The 15,444-nt window shown below is 33.9% G+C and overlaps 1 protein-coding gene across 1 annotated transcript in view; it reads right to left on the bottom strand.

The window, feature by feature from the left end:
- LOC136983363 (ceramide synthase 1-like) overlaps positions 1-15,444 on the bottom strand; it is a 72,545-nt gene that overhangs the window by 34,187 nt on the left and 22,914 nt on the right. The gene's annotated exons all lie outside the window — the stretch shown is intronic.

Raw genomic sequence — 15,444 nt, 5'->3', positions numbered from 1 at the left:
ACAAATTTTTAGAAAATTAAGTTTCAGTTAATATATTTAAACCTCTAGAAAACAAACTGTTTCCTACAAAACCTCACTGAGAGCTTATCATCCTCTTTTTAAACATAAATTTTTCTAATACATAAAGTAAATTTCAAGTTATGTCGTCAATTGAATTTAAATGTAAGGGACTTGCCATAGATCATACCCAAGAGTTTGGTTTCTGCATAAAGTCATACATGAAGACAACCTTTTCCAGGAGTTCTTCAATTTAAAGAAATTTAAATTATTTTTATGTAAGTCTGAGTCTTTTCTATTCTCCTGTTTCACAGACTAATCCAGAAGTAACAGTCAGAAGAGCTTTTCCTTCAAGTATTTTTGAGACATCAAAAATAAAACATTAAAAATTATCAGAAAGTTAAACATGATCAAAACACCAACCTTCTATTAGAGGCTACGGCATTTTGATCATGTTTTAACTGTGATAATTTTTAATATTCTATTTTTGATGTCTCAAATACTTGAAGAAAAAGTTCTTCTGACTGTTACTTCTGGATTAGTCTGTGAAACAGGAGAATAGAAAAGACTCATAGACTTACATGAAAATAATTTAAATCTCTTTATATTTGGTTTCTATTTGAACTTTATTATATATATCTCTGAGCCAGATCATTGGATCATGATTAGGGATTGCAATCCAGCAGTGTTTTGAATCCAGCTGGATTTTTGCTGGATTGAAATCATTCCAGCTGGATCCAGCGCGGATCCAGCGTGGATGTATTTTTGGTGCAATAAAGTGTTATCTGTCTATCTATCTATCCTGCAATTTATGTTTTTTTTTAAATGAAATAAAACATTTTTAAAAAAATACTTAAGAAGCTTTTATTATTTAGACTGGTCACTATAAATCTTCTTACACATTTAGGTAGTAAACTTAACTTTGGTTCGGTTTAACACTTGAGATAGAGATAATTAACTTTAAATGTTTAGTTAGATTATAATTATAATGTAATCTTTAAGTTAAATAATAGCAAAGGCAATTCTACTGATTAATTTATATTAATATATTATAATAATGTAAGGACGGATAATCAGTGGCTAAGTGGCTATCAGTCTTACCAGTTTTCATATATAGGCTCTACATATTAGTCTGTAGTTATTTATAAGTATATAAAACTATGTACTGGAAGTAGAATAAGTTAAATAAACTACACCTTTATCAATCCAGGAAAATTTAATAAAATAATAACGTTTTCAAATCGTTTTTAACGATCTTCCTCGGTTACAAAAAAATAGAACATAAAATGTGTTCGGAATAAATATAAAAATTAACGGAAAACGCCCAAACGGACAAAATTTAGATAAATAAACAAAATAAATAGCGGAAAAAATATATACAGGGTGTTTTTTTAAACTGACGGTACTCAGAAACATCTGTATAGCAATCTAACAGCCGGACTGTTGCTAAATTTGGGAGAGTGACTAAGGATAACATGGAAAAGAGATTCCGCGAAGAAAAAAAGTAGTACCTAAATTCGCCTGTAGAGGAGGATTTGGCGCTGTTATAGCGAAAAAGCTAGCAGCACTTCACTGAAGAAAGGGTCATCAGTCGCTTTTTTCCACTTGCATGGCCGCCTCGCTCCCCGGATCTAACCCCATGTTACTTTTTCCTGTGGGGTTACTTAAAGTCCAAGGTCTATCTTGGTAGTGTCCCAAACTTGATGACTTTGAAAGACAACATTTCTCGAACTGTGATGAACATTCCTGCGGACATGTTACGTTCGGCCATACAGAACACGGTGTTCAGGATGCAATAAGTTGTCCAGCAAAACGGTGATCACATTGAAGAAGGGAGAAGGTTATTTGCTGATTAATTAAACTTTCGTTATTACACTGAAACCTCTGTCTGATTATTCATTCGTGTGTTTGTTAATTGCAGCTGGATTTTATGCAGATTCTTAGCTGTTTTGCTACAACAGCGGCAAATCCACCCCTACCGGCAAATTTGGGTACTACTTTTTTCTTCGCGGAACCTCTTTCCCATGTCGTCCTTAGTCACTCTTCCAAATTTGGCGACAGTCCGGCTGTTAGATTTCTGTACAGATGTCTCTGAGTACCGTCAGTTAAAAAAAAAAAACACCCTGTATATAAGATCCAACGAAACCAGCATTGTCCGTTAATAACATTAATTAATGTAGAAGGATCTCCACATGGTAGACAATGAGTCCGCATCTCTATGGTTTATACAACCAGTTGACATGTGCGCCTTGCGGATATCCAATCTCTCAAGATGTTTGAGCGTTTGCCTATTCGTCGTCGTTTTTATAATTGCCGCTTGATCCCATTGGACGTTAACATCCTTCTGTCTTGCGTATGATGCCAGCGCAGTGTTGTCAAGGTTCTTACTGATTGTATATTTGTGCTCCTTGAGCCTTCGTTTTAAACTGTGCATCGTTGCACCCACATAAACAAGCTTGTAATTGAAACTTTGGTTGTGTAAAGGCACCTAATATATATACCCGTTGTTGAATTCCGATCCTCTTTCTTTTTATCGTTTCATAAAAGTTTGAAAACAGTGGGATTACGTCGGTATACAATACGAAAATTATTAGACCTGGCAGTACATCTATGTAACTTGTTTAAAAAAAATGAGATGTAATTAAGCACTATTCTTTTTATATTTATTCCAAACACATTTTACGTTCTATAGTTAATGTTGTATTTTTTTGTAACTGAGGAAGATCGATAAAAGCGATTAAATACGTTATTATTTTATTAAATTTTGCTGGATTGATTAAGGTATAGTTTATTTATAAGTAATTTAATTATTAGTGTTAGTAAAGTAGTGAGTAAGTAATTAGTAGCAGTCTAGTAGTTAGCAAAGCGGCAACGCGACAACGTAGACTTTTGCGCAATTATTTAGAAAGTTAATTGAGTATTTGCAGATCCGCAGTGCTGGATCCAGCAGGCCGAAGAATGCGCTGGATCCAGCTGGATTGCTGGATGAGGGATCCAGCAATTGCAATCCCTAATCATGATGTAGTCATATGATTCTACAGAAAGTGTACATAAATTGTTTCTGTTGGTTGGATTTGGGGTTTTTGTGGCACAAGGGCCTAGGCAGGCCAGAGTGCCAGGTCTAGCCAGTTATGATTGCTTTTGTTGTTGAGAAAGTAAACCATTTGATTGTGCCCAGGATTCTAATTTATTTATTGTTAGTTATAACCAGCATTCAATTGTAGCCATATTTGCTGCTGCACACATTTGTATTTGTAAGTCATCAACATACATTGAACCTTTTATATTGGATATTAGATTTAATATTTTACTAACTCTTAAGATAAAGAGTAAGGATGAGAGGATGGATCCTTGTGGCACTCCTTATACTTACTGGAATATGTTTAATATTGAAAGGATCTTGACTTAAAAGAATCAGTTTTCCAGGAATCCTCCTATAAATGCTGGTAGGTTCCATCTTAGCCCAGTATCATAAGTTTGTCACTAAGCCACATCGTCATGTTCTGTTATATGCCATTTTGATGTCAAAGAACTCATACCAGATGGTGCTGGCAAGGGAATGCCTCCCAAATGTCTGTTTCTAGGAGGAGCTGTTCTATTGCTGATTGGTGATGATGAAAACCTCTCTGATGGAGATAATGATAAATGCCAGAATCAAATGGTACCTAATGGAATATATCCTATCCCAATACACTTTGCTCATATCGCATGTTAGGGCTATTGGCTGATAATTTTGTGGATTTGTTGCACATTTATTTGGTTTCTGAATTGGGATGACTATTGCTTTTGGGTGTACTATAAATTACCACCTATGGAATTTCAGGACTTTGATTATATATTTGAACTTGGGACTGAGACGAGTTCAACGGTACCCTATTTTTGGACCGGAGACGAAAAATAAAAAAGTTATCATACATTTTTAATGCTCTCATGAAGACGGCACCATAGTTGCTAGTACTGCCATCTTGCGGTAAAGTCTGCAAACCATGATGTCGGACTACGATCATCTCCAGTATGGTTAAACATGCGATACGAGAGCGGAGAGAGGAGCAACGCGACTTCTGATCATTGCACAATTGCCATTTCGGTTAATGTTACTTATGGCAGTAAACATGGCGGCTGTTCCCACTGTTTGTGCTCCTGACTGACCTCCCAGAGGGGAGCCGCCGGCAGGCCGCCATGTGCTAAACGTCACTAGTTATTGATTCACGATAGTTCTTGAACAAAGTAAAAAAAGGGGGGAAATGCCTACTAAAGGCAATTTTAACGGCAAGCGACGTGACTCCCAATCGCGATAGCGAGGCCGACTTAGTGGAGAGAGCAACGCGACTCTCTATCATCGCGCGATCGCTGGAAAAAAGTATGATAACTTTTTATTTTTCGTCTCCGGTCCAAAAGTAAGTTATCGTTGAACTTGTCTCAGTCTCCTGAGTTCAGATATACAGTAGAGCGTCAAAAATTGGAGTCAATTAGGGACTGGGGTTGTTCCAATTAGTCATTTGTTCCAATTTCCGACTTTGTACGAAAAACTATATTAACCTGTCTGATGTTCAAATTTTTCTCCATTGCGTGTCGCTTCGTGTTGAATTTTCGTCGATTTTAAGCCTAACGAAAATTTTTATATAATCGAGGCTATGGTATTGTTAAAAATTATTTCTGCATTTTGTACAAACAAAATAAATATATCGAAGAATATAAAAAACATGAAAATTATACTTTAGAAGTAAATCTAGTATCAAAAATGTTCGATTCAGCACGACACAGTCCGACTGAAAATTGTTCCGATTTCCAGCCATTTCGATTACTGACGTTCTGATTAACGACGCTCTACTGTATACCCAAAGACCCGAAATTCCATAGGTGGTAATCTATAGTATCCCCTTGCTTTCTTCCAGGAATGTGGGTATATTTCTGTTCTGCCCACATTTGATCAAATATAGCAAGTAGTAACAGTTGTATTGCTGATGGTTCAAAGCTTGGCATAATGGATTTGGTCTGAACCAATTCTTTTCTTTCAGAACTTTATAAATTAATATTCAATTTAGAATTATTAAATTTATCAATAGATGGATCTAATGCAAACATCTAGGCAAAATTACTTAATATTTAATCATTAAATAGTAGTCATATTATAGTTCAATGTAACTGGGCAGATCATTTGACCTTAGTCAGAATCTTAATGTTAAATGAAGCAGATCTGAAAATGGAAATGTAAAATTTTAAAAAGTATTTAATCTAATTACAGTAGAGCATCGATTATCCGACCCCCGATTAACTGTCACATTGGTTAACCGACCGCGTTCTAGTTGGCAAATTCAAATGTCTGCTAGTGATGTGGTGCTACAATATTTGGCTATGTCTTAGCTACTTTATTATTATTTTTGTTAAATTTTTGCATGTTTTAGCTGGTAACACTGGGTGGACCATGAAAGGGAGGCCAGTATTTAAACGAGGCTTAATTTTATTTAACGATGCTATCTGATTGCTGTTTTTAAAACGTTTGCGAGATTTAGCGGCAAAAAAACGAGTGTCAGCTGTAAAGAAAAAGAAAATTTTGGACTTCTTTTTCTAATGTATAGGCCTACTTTATGTAAAATATGTAACCTAAATATATTTTTTTTGTTTTATATTTTTCAATATACAGTACAGTACTGTATTTATTTTGTGCAAAATAAAGAAATAATTTTGAACGATACAATAGCAACGATTATTATTTTTAAAAAAATTTTGATTGATTAAAATTGATGAAAATTCAATGCGATGTAGGTTAATAGCGATATACTAATATACTATACTAATAATGTATTTTTTCACACTTTTCGGTTATCTGTTTTTTCAGTTATCCAACCAACCCCAGTCCCCAATTGAGTCGTATAATCGATGCTCTACTGTAAATATTTTGACTCCAACAATTGAATTTTCCTTTCTAATTTTTACACACAGTCATTTGTTCCTGATTCATCATCACATAAGCAGATAAAATTAGTCTTTTAAAAAAAATCTCTTAAATGATTCAGTGAATGAGATGGCTTCATATGACTAACAAATATCAAACACACATTCAAAATCAATTTGTAAGCCCCGAAAAACCCTTTAATGAGGAAAAACATTTTTAGGAGATCATCATTCCATTCAAATCTCAACATTGTAAAAAAGATATTCTGTTCAAATGCAGGAAATACAAAATTATGTAAATAGAAGTTAGGAATATATACATACACAACATACCAATACCAGCCCACTTGAAATTAAGAAATAAATATTTATTAACATTTTCATCCATTTATAACAAACATCTTCAGGTATGTAACACAAAACAAAATGACTACAAAATAAAATGCATTAATACAAACAATTTACAAGTTCAATTTAAAATTGTTTATAGAACAAATATATATATATATATAAAGTTAGTTTTAGCCTTTTCCTTTGTTCTCACTTCTAGAACTTTCCTTTCCAACCCTTTTTCCCTGTGGGTGGTATTACCGTTTCAGAGAATTAAAAGAACAAAAGGAGAGCAAAGGCCCTGGGGCTGAAAAAAAGAATATATAGAGTTTTGGGTTGAGCTCTTGAGGAGAGCAAATGGAAAATAGTAGTGCTCCAGGTCACGAGTAGGATGACCGGAGACTGCAAGAGACCAAGATATCGATAGAGAAGAAACCCTGACCATAACGAGGGAAGATACTGAATTAGTATCAGACTATAATGAAAAAAAGGACGTCTAAAGTCTCAGTGATAAGTTCAACATGGTGTCCTACCCAAGATTGTGAAGGCAAGAGAAATCCCAGGTATTTCACTCTTCCTCTTAATCTATCAATTCCTTTCTACCACTCTTCTTTAGTTGTAAGTTAGCACATAAGTATTAGTTTTAAGTTTCAGCCCATGTATGGTTGTCGTGCATGCACATTTCATTGTTTACTAAACCATTGTTTAATGCATTTGTGTAAAGGAGGCACTTGTAGAGTTGGAATCCAAAAGTACCAGTTCATAAGCAAAAATAAAATACTTTGTTTGGGGAATTCTGTCAAGTATTCATTGTTACACTATTCCATTCACTGGTCTATGCACTTGTCCCTACGAATGTCACAGTATGTCTACAGTTTAAAATTATTTTTCATAGAAACTTAGTACTTAGTACCGGAAATTCGAAAAAAGGCTTAAGAAGGTATAATGGACATTATTTTTCATTTATGTTACGAAATGATTTAAAATTATTTCCTGAACAAAATACATAATTTAGTTTAAAAATATTTTGGAATAACTTACAAAATGCATTTAAATTATTTCCAGTAAAAAATTACATATTTAGTTTATATAAATTTTTTGTAATAACCTACAAAAGGAGTTAATTTAATTTTCTAAACAATTATTTTCACACAAATAACTAATTTAAATTTTCATTCATATAAAATCCTATCTGCATGGTCTAGTGAGATGTATATGAGAAAGCTTTACAAAAGTTCAAAGAATGTGCTTCATGCTGTAGACCAGGGATGGGCAACCTTTTTCTGCGTAATAGATGCATTTCAAAATTTTTGAACTGACGCAGGCCACATACAAGAAAAAAGAGGGGAAGAAAAGTCAGTAAATCACAATTATTTATTCATATATAATTATAAATTAGCATAGGTATACTTAATTTAGCTTCTAGAACTGATGTAAACATAATATATCGGAAATATTTGGTTAAATATTAGTCGCTGCTAATTTTAAATTAGTTTCGACGTGTCTGTTAGCTGGTTACTTGTTTTAATTTTTACAAAATTCATTGCAGGAAAAACTGTTCACACACAAGTTGTAAAAAATAACATTTGAATTTTTGCTGCATACTCCCTTAAGCTGGAAAATTGATATATTTATTCATATTTTATGCGACATGAGCTGTGAAAAATATTACTGCGGGCTGCAAGATTGCGGTTAATGTTACCCTAGGTCACAAAATGGCGGCGGCTGGATTTTTTCCCTACGTTGGAGACTGCGACGGGGAAAAAATTTTTCCCTCGATTCAAGATGGCCACGTGACCGGCCGCCATCTTGAATAGCTCGACAGTATACGCGGATTTTATCCGAAATATAACAAATTAAAAAAAGCGAAAAAGTAATTTTTTACTCACTTTCCGATGAACGTTGGCTACTTCTTCCTTTGTTTCTTTCCTGTCCGATCCAAGTTTTTCCCGGTTTCGCTAACCTCCAGATTTTCTTTCGGTGCATTTCTTTTCTTCCCTTTTCTTTTTCCTTCGGCCGCTGTTTTATTTGTCGATTGGCGTTTTCCTTCTTTTGATGTGGAAGCACTTTCCTGCTTTTTGGCATCTTTCCCTTCTTGTTTCCTTTCTGCTTCGTAATCGCCGCGGGCGCCGAAGGAACGGTTTCGGGCTCGCGCCAAATCGGCACTTTTCCACTGCCAGGATAGATGTTGCGTAAGTGTTGAGCAAAAATTTGAAATCTCTCGCCTGGTTTCCTGGAGGGCCAATTCAAGAATTTCTTATACATAAACAAGTACATGTACGAGTCAGATAGATCACTAGTATAGTGTTTTGGCAGGTGTTTCTTGTTTTTTAAATAGCCCCAGAGGCGTTCGATATTCTGAGTATGATCTCCTGTTTTGGGATCGACGAAATTTTTCGAATGATTTACTGTCCTATGTTCGACTGCTACCCCTTCGATGTCGTCAATATGCATGTATCCTTTCCATTCGTCCGTTATTATAGTGCTGCCTGAATTTACGTATTTATACACGATCCAATTCAAAGTATTTTCTGATCTGTCGTTAACCTGACATACGAAGCAATTCTTGTCTTCCCGGCAGATTCCGCCAACCACCCATTTCGTGCTCTTTAATATACGCCCTCTCTCGTACTTTCTCTTACATATGACAGTCTCGTCAATCTCCACTGTTTTATTTGGCCCTCCGATTTTAAATGATGACATATTACTCATAGCAATAAGCATTACCAACCTTATGTGATTGGACCAATCGACACCCGCCTTTCTAGATATGCCTGCCGCAATCGCAGAGGTCGTCGCAGTACATTCCAGACAAAGATAGTTCCATATAAACGACAGAATGCTACCCCAGGAAATGCGACCAAATTTACTTTTAAATGTACCTTCGAAGGCTGAAGTCATTGTACGGCACTTCGTGCATCGCAGGAAACAGCTTTCTCTATTACTCCGGTAGTATAATTTGCATAGGGAATCACAATAAATGCAAATGGCCTCGGTCGGCTGTATTCCTAATTTCGCAGCAAATTTAAATGCGCTATCGATAAGAGGAGGTACACCTAACTCCAAAAATTCGCCTTCCATCAACTTGTAAAAATCACGGCAAGTGCATTTCGACCAAAATTCGTCGTTGGAAAGCAAATCGACTAAATCACTCATTTCCGAACAATTTGTAATAAACTAAAAGAGGGGAGGTTGGGATGTAGGTAAAAAAAAAACAAAGCCTTTCCTTAATTTCTAATTAGAGGTTTTTCTAACGCTTAGCGAAATATTACAATAAAAGAAATAGGAATACTTACAAATACAGGAAGTAATAATAACAAATATTAAGCGCTAATAGTTATTTCGAAACCGATAAATCGTTATGAAAAGAAATACGACTGTTCAACCGAACTGTAACACAGCAGCAGGCGTTTCCAACTGGTAGGCAATTTGCATAAAATTGAATCGAAATGAACAGAATTCACGTCACAGATCAAGCATTTGCATATTTGTTCGTAAAACCACTACGAATTACCCGCCGATATTACTCTTGCACGACGTCACGAAAAAGCTCCCTCTACCGTCCCAAATTTACACACACGAAAGTCGCCGTTTCGAGGTTACAGGACACTCGCCAACGTCGAACTCAGGTATGAAATCGAACAGGGAAAAATTCTCCAAGGCGTCGCCGTCACGACTCTAGGGAAAAAATTTTTCCCCACCGCAGTCGCCAGGATGGGGAAAAAATCCAGCCGCCGCCATTTTGTGACCTAGGGTAACATTAACCAGGAATATATACCATCAACAGACAAATGTGGCTTGTTCTATGTTTATATAAAACTAATAATACCTCGACTTACGTGAATCTGGAGTTACGCGATTTTCAAATCTCATCGATTTATCTTTTGTTTGAGTGCCATGCAACTCTTGATTACTCACTCCCCCCACATTATTGTTCAGCTTACATGTTCAGACGTGTCGCACAGAATTGACACATAGCTACAGTTTATTTTGTGTTTGTCGGAGTAGAATCGTGCAGAAACATAATTCCCACCTTTTTTTAAACTGGTAACGGTCGCTATCACAAAAAGACAGTTGAGGAAGTGACTGTTGCAGTTTGAATGCGTATCCGCTGATTGGTCGTCAGACCATCACACAACTTGCGGACCTCTGATAAAGCTACAACCATCGGGAATCGCTGATTGGTTGACTGAGATTGATCAAAAATCGCTGATTTTATGAAGCCTTCTACATCAAAATATATTATTAAAATTGTAAATTGAAGTTAATTTGTTACACATATGTATTATCTAAGATTTTATTAAACATTTTTTTCTAAATTATTGTTTTCTTTAGTTTCCGGCCACAAATATAAATACATACAAATTATTTTTAAATGTGAAATTATACTCCGACTTACGCAAATTCAACTTACGCGGTTTTCACTCGGTTCCACCTATTGCGCAAGTTCAGGTTATTACTGTACTCAATTATAAATCAATCTTTATAATAACTTTATATGTTAAAGCAGTAAACATCGAAAGAGCACTGGGAGTGTATAAAATTCTGCTCAGGGATGACATATACCAGATCTCTATCGAATCTATCGGTTCCATGAAAAGATCACTCAAACAACGCTTCCGTGAGCATAAAATCGATATTGAGAAGAACAATAATACTGCCTTGGCTATATATGCCAGTGAAAACAGCATTACTTCCAAATTACAACAGGCGACCATGATCCGGCAAATTCAGCAGATATATCATCTTAGGAATTTAGAGGCATTAGAGATCTTTAAAGCAGAACGCCAAGGCCTCTCAATCAATTTTAAGGATGAAAAACAGCTTTTGAGGGCGTGGCAGGCTATGTATGACCTGGCATTATAGTCACTGACGCATGCGCACGTCGTTATGTTTAAATTTAAAAATTCGAACATATCGGAAACAGAAATTAGAACGAAAAGATTTTCTCTACTAAAATTTCACCTGAAGGAGGTCCTAAGGGAACCAAAAATGTTCATGATAAGTTACATTTTGCAAAGCTTCATAAGGTTAGCAAGATATATTTATCAATGCTTTGTTTTTAAGATGGATTTTAGTAAACTACTGTTTGAAAACTAACCTGAGAAAACCTGTGTTATAGAAACTTGAGTTTCATGAGCTCTCTCATGACCTTGGAGAAAATGAAAAAAGTTCTTAAAAGGAATCTTACCCCTTTTTGATTGCATTAGGAATAAGAAGGAAAAAAAAAAGAGATGCAATGGTGAAGTCAGGAGTACAGTATATATGATACTGATAAAAAGAAAGAAAACAATACATATGAAGTTGAATTAAATTCATTTTGCACTTGTTCTAGTTTGAGAAAAAAAGGTGGTGTGGATTAAAATTTAAAAAAGAAAAAAAAAAAAAAAACACACAGTCACAGTATTAATATATTTTAAATTAATAAATAATTTTATTATACAGGAATAAAGCATTAAGTCATTCACATAACTAGCTTAAAATAATGCAACAATGTTAAAGCATTAGAATTCAAACTTGAAATTTATTTAACTTGTGGATTAGTTTGTTTTTTGTTTGATAAAAAAAATAATAAACTGAAAATAATTATATTATTAATATATTAAATAACACCATAAAACCCCAAAAAAAGTTTAAAATAAGTACATTGTAACAAACACTTTTGATTCAATTAGGATCTACATCAGGTCAAAACTGTTGAAAAGAATTAAAATGCAGGACGTTGGAATTTAAATATTTTAAAATTGTCCAAACTGTAAACATTATAACCAGTATACAACAAAAATCACCTAGATGTTAATATTAATTTTTAGTTTTAATTTTAACATTAACACAGTGCAAAAATATATTTTTTTGCTGGTATTTTTTGAAGGTTTTATGGTGTTATTTAATTGTGAAGATTCAGAATTATTAATATATTTGTAAGGTTATTGTAACCTATATATGTTATATTATTATTAATAAACATCAAAAATTTTCACACAAATTCTATTATCTCATTAATTCTTGAAAGTATGTTGTAATTAGAATATACAATTCAATTGTTATGAAATATAATTATACAAATGTTAAATCCCATCAACAGATTGCATCACATAACCTGAAAAGTTTACCGAGTGCATTATATATATATATATATATATATATATATATATACATACACACAAAAGCAGAACAGAACAAAAAAATCTTTGCAAAAATTAGGAGTATTGAGTTAAGACTTAACATAAATATTTCAGAAACAGCCTGGATATCATGTGCATTTATAATAAATAATCATAATCATCATCTAATTGTAATTGCTTAATTAAGGAAGATATTCATTCTCAATCTATAATTAAAACATTTTAGAAGACAAAAGTTGAGTTGAAATTTTAAATACAGGTATCCCTTGTATAACATTGTAATTATGTTCCGAAAAAGTGTTGCGTTATGTGAATCTATGCAAAAAAAGAAAAAAAAAAAAAAAACACACAATTAACACAAAACTTGGGGTTAAAAGTTAACAAAAAGTATACTATTCTTTTCATTACTAAGAGAAATATGTTCATTAAAGTAAATCGATATTTATTTATTAATTGGAAATAAATCAACAATCAAAATTAAAGTACTGTATTACACAATAATATTAATTTTAGTTAAATGAGGGTGTTTTCTTTGTACAAAATATCATCGTTATCTCAGCCCTTTTGTAGATCTTGATCTAAAGTATCAGCAACATTTTCATATTTTTTATTTTTATCATAAAAATTTTTTGGATGATGAAATAAAAAGATGTTATTAATCAAAAATTTGTTCTTGTGGGACATATTCGTTCACTTGAGTACTGAGCAACTTTCATAAAATCTGGACACCCACTCTTCCCCCAATTTGATCTCCACAACACTTCATGATAAACATAATGTTAGGCTAATATAACCAAATTTGTAATATGGTTTTCATTTTAACATTTAGTCTTTTTACTTTTTGGATAGGCAATGCCACAATCTGCTAGTTACTAATAAAACAAACAATTACAAACTCTTTATTTAAATTAATATAATATATTAATGTAAATTTTAAAATTATCTTTATAAATTTAAAATACCAAAAACTAATTTGATTATTCCTAAAAATGTAAACATTTTCATTTGGTTCAAGTTCAGATCCAGATAGAGTTCAATGTTCTATGAAAAGTTGTGATCATAAAAGTGCAAAATAAAGAACTCATTTGTAGTTCCAATTGGAACTGTCTGGACACTGAACTACTAGAAAAAGTTTCAAACTAAGTCTAGAACAGTTTCCTTGGAACTCCTACCAAGAACTATTCACTTCTACTTCGTTTGCAAACAATTATTTTATGAGATAAATCATGTCACAGAAAAGAAAAATTGTCTTGCTCAATTAAATATAAAGCAGTAACTTCATTTTGTATTTTGTTGATACTTTTATTCAGACACCAGAGCAATAACTTGTTGCCATTTGAAAGAGTCAAGCTCTGGTTAAATCATAGCAGTTAAACTGTGGCAAGTTGTACTTTTATGGGGCTTATGATTGATTGGCAGTCTGCGTCATCAGTGATGAGTTGGCCAGATTATCAATTAGCCTATGTTCACACACCCTTAGGCAATAAGACAAGAGTAGCTAAGAATAGGTCACAATTATTCCAGCAGGAGATTTGCAAGTGTGGGGTGTCACCACTAGGAAAATTATAAGGCAGTTTGCAATGCACTATGGGACTAAAACTGGTACTTGCATTTTTGCATAACATAATTGTAAATCTAGCTTTGTAGTTATACTACAGAAAATTGTTTCTACTTAGAATATTAGGAAGTGCATACACATCCTCCACACCCCCTGAATTCTATCATGAACATATATTCATATTGCCAAATGATCTACAAAGTATCTACTATCTACTATGTTAAGGCTAATAACTAACTAATAACTGAGTTAATAACTATCATTATTAAATTTATCAGGATATGACAGATTAACTGCCTACCTCCAGCCAAACTGGTTTGTATCTAATTATTAACAGTTATTAGCAATAATATATCCAATAGGCAATCCAGCAGATCATTTGGCAATATGAATATCAGGTAGTTGTTTACTGTGTATAACAACATACATTATAAAAATCTGGCAGATCGTATAATAATACTACAAATACTTGTCACAGGAATCACCATATGTATTTGCTGAAAGTTGGGAAATAAATTCGGATTATATTTGTTTAATATAATGAATCAATGTGATTAAAATACAATCAGCAGAAAATAGTCCACAGATTATTATTCAACAGCAGTTATTAGCAGGATTATTTTTCAGCTGGAACATATTGATACACCATATTGATAAACGGTTTAAACAGTGTAGAGGCGTACGTCATAGTGTTTCCAAAAAAGTGGAGGAGATTTGAGAAGGGTTTCACAGAAGTATGTGCAAGTCCATTTGTCAAGCATCAAGGCAATTTAATATGTTACAATCGACATCACATAATGTAGTAACAAAATGCTTTGTATCCTCACAGATTTCAGTTTTTGCCAGAACTGAAGCCAGACAACAGGCAAAGTTGACAGGAATATGCTATGAAGATGCTGCATCATATTAACATGAATGCTGACTTTCTTGGAAAAATTTTATTCTCAGACAAGACCACATTTCGTCTTTCAGGAACATCCAATCCCTATATGTTCAGATTTGGGGCTTGCAAAATCTGCAGGCTGTTATTAAACGTGTTCAAGATAACCTGAAATTGAATGTTTGGTATGGGCTAATGATAATTGGACTGTCTGTGCTGAAAAACCAAGAACAGTGCAACGTATCTTAACATGCTGGAACCAGTGGCGTAGCATAGTGGGGCGGCCTGCCCTGGATGGCACTTTTAGGGGGCGGCAAAATTTCACAATAAATAATAATAATAATAATCTTGTAAAAATTTGAACCTGTATAATACACAATAATGATGATTGTTCTTGCTGAAAAGTTCCTTAGAATTACTGTATATTTTAGTCTTAAATTGAGATACCTAAATAAGGGAGCGGCCAAATTTTCTTCTGCCCCGGGCAGCTGACAGCCATGCTACGTCACTGGTTGGAACTCGTCTTGTATCCTCAGATATTTGATTTGCAACCCAGCATCATCTTTCAGCAGGATGGAGCTTCCCATTGGACGATGGATAATTGCAAGTTCCTAAATAACAAATTTCCTAATTACTGTAACAGATGCAACAGTCCCATT

Source organism: Centruroides vittatus, unplaced genomic scaffold (genome assembly GCF_030686945.1).
Source record: "Centruroides vittatus isolate TY-2023 unplaced genomic scaffold, ASM3068694v2 contig_880, whole genome shotgun sequence".
Classification (NCBI taxonomy): domain Eukaryota; kingdom Metazoa; phylum Arthropoda; class Arachnida; order Scorpiones; family Buthidae; genus Centruroides; species Centruroides vittatus.
Note: the sequence above shows the minus strand (reverse complement) of the source record. Positions and strands in the feature narration are given on the sequence as shown.